We start from the raw sequence: 11,711 nt of genomic DNA on the forward strand, positions 1-11,711 counted from the left end.
TGAAATTGTTACCGAAAATGAAATCACATAAACAACTTTGATTTCTGCTTCAGGACACAAGCTGCCAGATTGGAGTTACCTCTCTCCTTGTCACATTCAGGCACGTGTGGCAAGCAGAAACCTCAGCTGATTGCAGCTCCCAGGGATCAGACACTGGAAATCTTCTCCTGGTCCAATGGGACAACTTCCACTCCCTCCTGCAAATGGGAGCTGTTCAGACAGAGTCTCTGACACTTATGCAGAGCAAACTGTGCCCATGCCCCTGGAGTGGTGGCACTGGGGGTACCTCTGACACTTATACACAGCAAACTGTGCCCATGCCCCTGGAGTTTGTGGTGGTATTGGGGGTATCTCTGACACTTATACACAGCAAACTGTGCCCATGTCCCTGGAGTTTGTGGTGGTATTGGGGGTATCTGGCATCCTGGGGCTGAAATGAGGCTCCCAGCAGTTTCTGAACAGCACAAACACTGTGGTGACTGTAAAGCCTGGCAGATGTTCAAGAACTGCTCCACAGGGGAATGAAACTCCTCTGAGCAGCTGCCCTGAGTCCCCTGCCAGAGGCACCCAACCAGCTCCCACCTGAGCTGACTCCAGCCTCTCAAAGAAACCCCAGTTTCAGGTTTCTCATAGCAGCAAACCCACTCAGATGCAAACCAAGATTTTCCAAGGATAAATGACCCTCCTAGATTGCAGGCCCAGCACATGGCCACAACAGGTCACTGCTCTTCTCAGCTCTTTCCTCTTTTTACAAAAACCACACAACTGAGGATTGTCCAAGTCACACCCTGCTGTACAAATGAGAATTCCATTTTGAGCAGGTAACTCTCCATGTATTTATGGAGAGCATCCTTGCTGTAAAGGAACACCATGTTCCAGCACAGACATCCCAAACACAGCAGAAAAAGCCATCTCCCTTATGAGGGATCAGAAGATCAGAGCTGTGTTTTATTAGTTGTATAAAAAGTATCTTTAGCTCTCAGTTGAAAGGAAAAATTTGCATTTAAATAGAAAGATTAATAACTGTAATACACAGAGCCCACACTGAATAATTTTTTTGTAACAGAAAATAATTCATATTTTTGTATAAATTGTTCACCTTAAGTCAAGCTACAAAAAATCATAATCACAATATTTTATGGAACAATTTTAATCTAATACAGCTTTGTTAAATTATAATTCTCCAGTGTAAATAATGCATGGCTGCAGTTTTGAAAAAGGCCAGATTTAAAATACCTGTCTCTGAAAATTCAATAGGGTGTGTGCTTTTTGGTGTGTTTACACTGTGCACAAGTTTTACCTATTAAAATAAAAAGAAGCCTTCAGAATGATAATAACAAGCCATTACTGCAAGGACAGGCCAGGAGGTGATGCTTATGGAGAGCTTAATGAACTTTTTTGGAAAGAAAGCTTTTTCTCTAGAACACACAATTTCGGATTCACTCATTTCGACATGATATTGAACTCTTGAGTTGTTTTGGTCAGGCTTAGAACCTGGTCTTAAAACCTGAAAAGTTACATTTTGGCATTCTTTTGGCACTGAGGAGCAGATTTTAATTTTATTTTGCAATTATTTTTCACCTACAGCTACATTTTTTAACCACAGACCCCAAGCCACAGGAAAACAACCTCCCTTCTCCCTTTCAATCTAACCAAGCCTTTTAAAAATGTATAAAAGCATTGACATGTCAGAGAAAACTTCCAAAAAATCCTCTAGGATCATCTTTAATAAGCATTTCCTTTTTTGTCTGTGTGCATTTTGCTTTAGTGCATCTCCTGTTTGAGATAAATTTGGGAGCCCCCAGGACATGGCACGGGTTGTTTTCCCAGTGCTCAGGAGGGCAGCTGGGAGCACAGGGTGGTGTCTCCTGGCTGCAGCCCCTGGATGGTCCCTGGAGCTGTCCCAGCAGGGATATCACACCCTGGGGGCCAGATGGATGCAATTCCTCCCTGCTCCATCCCTCTGGGCTGCCAGTCTCCTCCCAGCTCCCCAGCCCACCACGAGGGAAGCCATCAGGAAGAAGCCAGAGCTGCTGCAGCTGGGCAGAAAAGCTGCATTTTCCACCCTGTGCCCTGGGAAAGAGGCCAGTGCAGCCCAGAGGCTGCAGCAACTGCTTGAAGCAGCTCTACTGTTGCTTTCTCTGTGCTGGAAGAAGGCAATGCCTTTGCTCTCCCCTCCTGGACTCATGCCAGCAGAGCCCTACCACACTCAGAGCATTTCTGCTGCCTTTGGCCAAGGGATGGCTCCTCCACCCCACGGCCAGTTGGCTCACCCTGGCCACTGTCCCCAGGCACAGCAAACCTGGCAGGAAGCCTCCAGGCTGGCAGTGCCACAAGCTCCTGTTTGCAGTGGGAAAGGAGCAGTTTCTTCCCTGGCCTGGCTGTGAGATGTAGAATCTATTTCCTGCTGCAGCAGGAGCCTGGCGTGGGGAACTTGTGACGTTTAATTTATCACATCCTCGTACATTACAGACCTTCCACATAAAAACCTTTTAATTAGAGGAGAATCAGGAGGGAGTTGCCTGGTGTTTCTCCAGTGCCACACAGATAATAGCAGAAAGCAAGTCCCCTTATTCTGCTTGGAGCCACTGGCACCACTAATTACTCTCCCAAAATTCTGCTCAGGTTCCTCTCGCTGCTCATTTAATCTTTGTCACTCTTGCTGCCTTCCATTTCATCACTCAAGCACCAAGCAACAGGCACAGACACAATCAGGGAAGTTTGGAAGAGCTGCTGCTGGTGTGCAGGGGGAAGCCCAGCACTGCTGGAAGCCAGGGCTGAAAGCAGACAATCAGCAGAGGATGCAGGATGCTCAAAACCACGGCGTGCGTTCATTAGGGAGCTCAGCTCCCTTCAGGCTCTAATGCACCTGGACTCCAGAGGCTGCAGGCTTCCCTGTCACTGGGATATCTGCTACTGCCCAGCCTGATTTTAGGCTGGATGGTAGTGCAAGAATGGAGATATTCATCTTCACCTTCCTGCTCTCACCCCCTGTGAGCCCAGAGCCAGTCTGGTGCCACCAGCAGGGAGACCTGGCAAGGCTGGCAGGTCCTGGAGAGCCCCCTCATCACTGCAACTACAGAATTACCACAAAAACCAAAGGGCTTCAGGAAACCACTGGAACTTGTGAAATAAGTTATAGATATACAGATATACAGATATAAATCATCAATAACCTAATTTTAAAAGACCCTTTAAACAGTGAAAATGAAAAGGCAAATGATGACAACCAGTGAAGAGCACATGGGAGCTGATGCAGACAAGCCCCAGCTTTAGCAGCAGCCCACCTGGGCAGCAGGTGAGGCTTGGGTAACCAAACACCTGAGCTGCCAGTGCTGGCTGGACTCCTCCTGCCCTGTCTGCTCCCTTGGTTTGGCAGCTCAGCCCCTCAGGGGGACCCAAAAGGATGGCAGGAGGTCAGGGGCAGCTCTTTCCAAGAGTGAGTGGGCTGGAATTTGGTTAAGGAGGTACTTTGTCTCAGGAGATTTGGTAGCAGGGATGTGTGCCATCACATCTGGATGGCAGCAGATCACACAGCTGGAATTCCAGCTTTCATTGCTGCCTCAGGACCTAATGACACAAACAACTGCAAGCCAAAACAAACATCCCTTTGCTTGTACAGAAAAAAAAAATCTAAAAACCCCAAAAACTCGTGTGCAAGTAGGAATTTACATTACAAATTTTCCCTTGCTGGACAAGGCTTTTGGAGAATCTCCACCACAGCAGAGCTGGTTTAGGAACCCTCAGGGCAGTGCTGGGTCTGGGAGGTTGAGCTGAGCTGAAGGACAAGTCACCCACACACAGGCAGGGCTTGGGCAGGTCCCTGCACCCCAGTGTCCCCAACAGGTCCAACTCTTGCTCCTGCCTCTGCTCCCAAGGTGATGCAGCTCCCAGACTTGAGAGGAGTTTGCAGCAAGGGGCAGGGGGGGAATGTGCCACAGGTCAGGGATTTCTGTTCCAGGGATGACGCCAACACTGGACTGGCAAGGATGGTGGGCAACTGGTTTAAACCCCAGCTCTGAGAGCATGGTCCCAAGATGCTGCTGTGACACATTGCTCTCCTGTGGCAGAGACACTCTGCCACCAGGGACCCTTCCTCCAGCAGCTGCCACGACCTCAGGCAGCTGCACAGGCATCTGTGGTACAGTCACCTCTTTTTGCCTATTGGGAGGGCCAAGACTGATCAAATCTTTTAGCAATAAAAGGAAACTAATTTATTTTGCACAATGTCAGTTAGCTTTACAATATTCTGTCATATATTCTTTAGCTGCTCAATGTTACATTGGGAGCTTCTGAATGCAAATATTGCCTGACAAGAAGGATGAAACCAGATGATTTTTTATCTCAGCTATACATTCACATATCACATATCCAAAGTTAACAAGTGACTCTCTGGTGTAAAGCCATTTTCCACTTTCTATGCATCCCAAATAACAGCTATGAAAATCCTTGTCTATTATATAGTAAGATAGTTTGCTGCCTTTATTTTTCTGACCACTTGTGGATTTGTACAAGCAGAGGACTGAAGCTTTCATGTTATCATCCTGCTCCCTGGTAATCTCATTCTGCTATCTCTGCTTTTTCACTGCCATTTTCAGATGTTTAATGAAGCAACTTGGATATGAGATACCCCTGATAGTTCTTTTGCCCATTCTCCATTGTTTTCAATCTCAGAACTACTGAATAAATGGAAATATATTTACCAGGCCTGCTTTGCACTTCCTGAACAGAACTCCCTCTGGAGGCAATGAGAAATGTTGCTAACATGGACAATCCAGGTGTAAGTCTCCTTTTTTTCCCCACATTGCCTGTGTGGAAGAACATAAAAAGAACACATTTACAGTTAATAGGCCTTGTCTGCTCCTAAGCCAAATATTACCATTAGGAAAGAGTGTTTCCTAAATGAAGAATCTATGTTTACACTCCACCACATCCATTCCCTTACCTAGTTGCCTTTCCCTTGAGACCTTGTGCAAGTACCAGCAAAAGTCCAAGACAAAAATGTGCCACACTCTGCACACAGGTGGGGACTTGCCCAAGAAAGCCATGCTAAAGATCATTTCTCCCCATTTCCAGCTCAGAGCTGCCCCACTGACCTTTTCTTCCCACCCAGCCATCTCAAACAACAGGAATGATCAGGCTTGCACACTGAAGGTCAGCACCATCAGCCCTGTCCATTTTCCCCTGCACAGAAGCTCACACACGTCCTTCCCCTCCCCAGGATCACGCTCAGCCCACTGGTCTGCAAGAGCATACATTAGAGGGAATTTTAATGACTTGAACTCGTGCTGAACTTCCTCTTTTAGCTGCTATTTTAGTGATTTGTTGACTCTCCAAGGCTCATTCAGGACTTTTTTTTTTTTTTTTAGCCTTGACAGAGTAGCTAGAGTAGACGTGGATTTTATGTGCCAACTCTTCTGTATTTTTGGCACTCTGCTCGTCACATAGCAGGGCAGAGAAATACAAGTTCAAGAAACAGAGGATGCCTCCCACATATATCTGAGATGTCTCAAAGTAGCCTAAACTAATCTCTTCCTCTCTTCACCATTAGCAGTGATGCTAAGCTAGAAGAAACGGCTGAGGATGATTTAACAGCCACACAGAATCTTAATAAGATCTACTTACATTTATATTGTCCATTTCAGGCTGGCTGGCTGTTTCCTTAGCCACAGCCTCACAAAAGGAGCTGAGTGCACTGTTTCATTTTTTGTGAGCTTTTTAATTATTTCAGCATTGTCTCTGATTTTTGTATCAGCCATCTGCAAAGTGTGGCAGGATGTGTGTAATCTTCTGTGGCACTTGTTGTACTTTCTCCATTATTATCAGATGGGAAAGAAAACCAAAGTTAAGGGAGATTAAGGTCAGCTACTCTCAACATCCAATCGCTGTATAATCCACTGTGTTATCGCCAGGGAAGATTATCAGCCTTGATAGGGACCATTCTTTGAGCCATTCAGCTCTGTGGCAGCCCACTTCTCTGGCAGAATGGCATTTCTGTTCCATCTGAAGGCAGAGAAATCACACATAAATTTTCCACCACGTCCCACTAATGTGCAGCAAGAGAGTGTGCAGGACGTGGGAGAGGTGCTTCACTGCAAAGCACAGCTGGGCCCTGGGCCCTTTGCTGTGCCCTGTACCTTGTGCTCTGTGCCCTGTGCTGTGCCCTGTGCCTAGTTCTGTGCTCTGTTCTGTGCTCTGTTCTGTGCCCTGTGCTCTGTTCTGTGCCCTGTGCTGTGCCAGAGCAGAAGCAATGCAGTTCTGCCCCACCAGTCATTTGGAGACATCCCCTCCCCTCCCAAGCCCCTAAAACACACGGGGGTGAAGGAGAGAGAAGCAGCTGCCCTGCCCAGGGGGCTCCCTGCCAGCCAGGAAGGTGTTCCTGGGCAGGATGAGGCCTCACCAGGCACAAATCCCATGCTGTTTCTTGCAAAGGGCTCACAGGCATGATTTTTTTGATGTTAAATGGACCAAAGAATTATTTGGGGAGGGTGAGGCCCAAAGTGCAGTGTGCTTGGGATGAGTGAATCCATGCCCTGCCTCCACTCTCCCAGCAGAGATGTGTGACATTCCAAAAAATACCCTGAAATGCATTGTCTCCTAGCAGGAGCAATGAATCTCTCTCTAGTAGGACTATAACTCAGCAGCCACGCTTCATCTACCAAAGTTCAGTGAGGCTGGGCCCCACGCAGCTCTGAGCAGCACCACAGTGACCTGTTAATGGTCTCTGCATGTCTCTGTGTGATGGGAGAGAGCAGAGACAGAGCCCAGCAGATGCTGGGCTCTGCCACACTCTGCATGGCTTAAACACCTCCATGGCTCCAGAGCAACCAGAATACCCCATATTTCAGGATAATTTGCCTGTTTGTAGTTAATGTATAGAAGTATTTTCCAACTAGCTTAACCCACAGTTTGTTATCCACTCCCAACAAGCTGATGAGTGCTGCTCTTCCAGGAGATGTCTCTTAGCAACAAAGGCTCATCAGCTCAGCTCCAACTCCATGCTGGGGCTTCATCAGGGATGTCAAAGGAAGGCAAGATGGAAGAGCAGCTGCTGACCCCGGGCAGGCAGCATTCAGCTCCAGGAAACTCCCTCTCAATTATCACATTGTGCACAAGTGAATGAGGGCTCTTTGCAGGGGACAGAGCAGGAGGCACCATCTCTTTCCCACAGGAAGATCCACCATGGATTCCAGGAGCCAATGCCTCACTGCAAGCCTCTGCTGCAGAATCTGCTTCTTAAAAATCCCTGCAGGCCTGCAGCAGGAAAAATGCCAGAGGGTGATTGCAATTTGGTCAGAGGTACCAAAACAACTCCTTCATTTGCTCCTGGGGCTTTTCAAGTCACTTGTGTCACACCTACACCTCAACAGTCCAAATTCCACAGCTCCTTTCCATGGATTTCCACTTATTTTTCGTTTTTAATGACTTGGGATTGCAGTACTCACCTTCTGCATCCATATCTTAAATACTGTGGATAACACATGGGGCAGGAATGGAAACTTCAGAACTGATGGATCTGGAATTGAGCAAATGAGAAACCAAAGCAAATACTGGGGAAAGAATCAAAATAACACAATTACAGCAAGCTGAGACCAGCAAGGTCCAGGACAGGGCTCCCCTGGGACATTGCCCAGCAGAGAGGGACTGGCCTGGAGCCAGTCTGGGGAACCTTCCTGGTGCCAGCCTTACAGCCAGGGTAAGGTCTTCATTCTGGTAGACTTTTAAGTATTTTCTTGTATCTTTAGCATTGCTGCATCATATATAACTGTACTTTCATGCTTGGGTAGCAGCAGTAATAGATCAGCATCAAGATTTCTTGCAAATAATCTCAGGAGGAAAGGTTTTATTAAATCATTAAATAAAATCATCACATGGTCTGCCTTTACAAAATACTAAAAAAAAAAATCAGCTTTAGAACTGAAACACCAGTGGGAAAGAGTGGGAAAGCAGTCATGAGCACTGTCCCAGAGCAGCTGAGCTAGATGCTGCTGTACACAAATGCAAGACAAAAAGAGAGAAAAAGAAAAGCAAAACAAAAGATCCTTTTGAATTAAGCCTTTTCTCACCTCTAACAAGGCTGTAGAAACAGCACTAATCAATCCAAATGACACTTTAGTATAGAGATCTATTATATTCCTCAATGATCATATGGCTTTATATGTTATAATTTGGTTCTGAATTATGACCTACATCAATTATAATTGAATGCTGCTTCCCACTCTACAATCAGACTATGATGAGAACAGAAAGGCAGTGGACATTAGAGGATTACTATCAGAACAACCTAATTCAATTAAGGAGGAGATTTATTAAAATGGTAACATTAACAGGTGTTTTATGAGACTAATAATTAATAAGGTTTCTGTAGAACATTTGTAAGAGAAATAGACAATATGCACTGGCAGCAGAACTCCCTGTAATGGGATAACAATAAAGCATTAGGAACTGCAGATAAGATATTGTGATAATAATCTGATACTGTAAATTAGGGTTTGAAAAGGATTAAATATCATTACTGCAAATTAGTATTTATTTAAGCTCCAGCAGGCCTTTGCACACTGCATGGAGGAAAGGTGGGCTGTGGACAGGCTCTCCAGCAGGGACACTTGATGTTCTCCTGAATCCCACTGCAGTGAGTTGGGAGCTGCCAACACGCAATAACACAGCCAGTGCCCACCTAGGAAACCACACTGGGGCTCTGAGGGACGATTTCTTGATAGTGAAGTTCAGCAACTCATTTTTGACCTTTCTGAAGTTAACCTTCAAGCTCTGGACACAGCCCCAAGCTGCAGGCTCAGATGTGGCCCCAGGGGCAGAGCTGGCCCCTGGGGCTCCAACTCTCTCCCAGCACACAGGACAGAAATGTGTGGGGATGGCAGGGCTGATTTCTCCCTTCCCACTGCAAAACCTGCAGGTACAGCAAGAGGTGAATTCCAGAAGCATGAGGAGGAGAAGTGGGGAATGGGGGTGAAAAGCAGGGAGGGAGGACTCTGCTTCCACAGCACAGAGCAGTGCCCCAGCTCACTGAAGGGAGGAGTGGAGAGAAAACTGCCTCAGGATCTTTTCTGGAAATGAAGGTGCTGAGGGGTTTTGCCAGGGTTATTTAGCAATTTACTGCTCATGTTAACACCTTTCTTAGCTCTAGGCTTAAAAAAGTTTTATCCCAGCCCTGGTCCTGGTGGCCCCCAGGTAAGAGGTGGGAGAGAGCCACAGAGCACAGAGAACTTTCTCTAAACAGCTCCAGTCCCTGACACAGTGATGGAAGAGGATATTAGCAGTGGGAAATTTTTTCAAGGCCAGTACTTTAATGAGCTCCTAAATAATGACTTTATCTTAGAGGCACACTCAATATTCGTTCAGCATTGCAGCAGAACAAAACCACTGCCTGCCTTCAGCCAACAGCAAACCAGCCTAGAGGAAGCAGCCCCCCACTCTGGGGAGCAGGGCTGGGGCAGGGCTCTCCCCCTGGCTGGGCACAGGGTGGGAGAGGTCCCTGGTGGGGCAGAAGGTGGAGGGGGCTCTGTCCCCTCTGCCAGCTGAGGGTGTGGCACTGCTCACTGCCACCCTTCCTGCACCAAGGCAAAGATGCCCAGGCTCTGCACAGCTCAAGGGGGCGTTCATCCCACCCAGTCAAGGTCTGAGCCGTGTTTTTTCCATTCTTAGTTAGCATCTGATGGCAACAACAAGCACAGCTTGCAGAGCAATGAAACAGTGTCAAACAGGTGTTACTTCCCCTCTTGAGTGCAGAGATGCTGATTTTGGACCTAGACCTCAGCTCCTTCTTTGCTCAGGGGTGGGTGGGTGGGATTTGGTTTTTAACCAGGCTGAGCCAAGGCAGGAGACCTTTGGCTTTGCTCCTAGCACCCAGTCCAGCAAACACTTTGTCACAGTCCTCTTTCATGAATTGCCCCCAAATGGGTTTGGGTTATTTCAAACATGCCCATTAATCAGTTTTGCTTCTGGGAATCATTCTGGTTAGTACACCTCAACTGGACAGCTTTGATCAAATTTTTCCCTGTTTTTTGTTTCCAAGTTGTGGACTACAAACATCATTGGAGATTTATGCCTAACCCAACATGAAATATTGTCTCTGCCAGAGCTTGGGGACCTCCTGCAGGAAACTATTTCCATTAAAATTTTCCCAGTCCAGAAACAGACTCTGGACATGTCATTTTTATGGTTCTGGGACACTTATGAAAGCAGATTGGTAACTAACCTGTCTTGAAAGAGAAACCATCCAGCAGCCTCTGGAGCTCTCATACATCTACTTTCAAGTTTTATTTCATTTTTAGCAATGTCCTTTACTTGTGTGTGTCCACAGGAAGCAGAAGCCCAAGCTGGAGTGCTGGGAATACCTTGTTTCTTGTTTTCCCCAGCAAGCACCTCATGGGCAGTGGAGACTGAGAAATGCCTCTCACCAGTGCAGTGTCACAGATCTTGGAGGTTCACAGCATGTAACAAAATCTCCATCCTGTTTTCCATGGGCAAGCAAGGACTCCCAGGCATTTTGCAGGACTCAGGTCCAGCTCCCACTTCACTGACTGGCTCTGTGAATCCAAACTTCATGAGGTCCTTTGAAATTCCCACCTGTAGGACGCACATCTTTTGTGACTATTAATTAGCCAAAGGTCTTCAGTTTCACAGGAATGCTCTTTTCATTTGCTTTGTCTCATGAATTACATGAAGAACAGGCTGGGGCTTGTTTGAACAGACAGCAGCCCTGTGCCCTACACAAATAACCTCTTCCCACCTACAACCCAAAAATTCCAACCTGCTTTCAAAGGCTGCACCCAGCTGTGCCAACAGCAGGAATCCTGTTGGCTTCACAGGCATAGACAGGGCTGCAAGAAATACCAATGACATATTTCAAAGGAAAAAGGTGCCCAGGCTATTCCCTCCATCCAAGGGAGTTCCTCTGTGCCAGTCTGAGCAAAATCATTGCAAAAGCAAAGCCTGCTTTCTTCCCTGGTACAGCTATTTAAATTACCTCTATGGGATGCCAGTGTCAGTCACTGGGTTTTAATATTACCACGGCAACATTACAGGAGAATGAGTGCTGAATCAATAAAAAAATTAAGGAAATACAGTTTTTATTACAGAGTGATATTTGGAATTGATCCCTCAGGCTTTCCAGTCACCTCAGTTTTGTTTTATATGCCCGTGGATGGAGCATTGTTCAAAGCAGTTTGAATGCAGGAACCAATCAGTCGTAATCTAATTTTAAATGGACCACAAGCAAACTGAGAAAATAAAGACAGGCAGGGGCATCATGTTGACAGATGTGCCCATGGTATATTGGAACTCTGCTCTGCCTAACTAGGAGAAATACTTTCTGAAATTGCTTTATCTATGTATAATGTCAATAACAAGAGCAATAGGGGGGAAGCTTGGTTTCTGCAGAGACATGAAGAATAAATTTATTTTAAAAAATGGTGAAAAGAAAAAAGAATGTCATATCTTCATGGCTTTACTTGTAAAATAGCAAACTAACAGCCAGCAAGTGCATGAAAAGCATAGAATAAGCAGCATGGATGCTTTACTTGCTCAAGTTAACAAGAATTTCTCTCTGAGACCAAAATACAATTGTTCCTCCAACTCCTCATGTGAAGGGGCTACCATTTGCCTTGAGGGATTGTGGACAAACAAAGAGATTGTGACAATCAGCAGGAAGTTACACACAGCACTGTGTGCACCTTTCTGCACCTTCACCT

The 11,711-nt window shown here is 46.3% G+C and overlaps 1 long non-coding RNA gene across 1 annotated transcript; it reads right to left on the bottom strand.

Annotated features, from left to right (window-relative positions):
- Positions 1-85: 85 nt before the first annotated feature.
- On the bottom strand, positions 86-7,522 carry LOC139595797 (uncharacterized). The gene is made up of 3 exons (XR_011681135.1): positions 7,446-7,522; positions 4,704-4,808; positions 86-197 (listed from the first exon to the last, which is right to left on the bottom strand). It is a non-coding gene; the product is annotated as an uncharacterized lncRNA (long non-coding RNA).
- Between the last annotated feature and the right edge of the window lie 4,189 nt (positions 7,523-11,711).

The sequence above is a fragment of the Agelaius tricolor genome, unplaced genomic scaffold (assembly GCF_023055355.1).
Source record: "Agelaius tricolor isolate 1412-34295 unplaced genomic scaffold, bAgeTri1.0.p SCAF_14, whole genome shotgun sequence".
NCBI classification, from domain to species: domain Eukaryota; kingdom Metazoa; phylum Chordata; class Aves; order Passeriformes; family Icteridae; genus Agelaius; species Agelaius tricolor.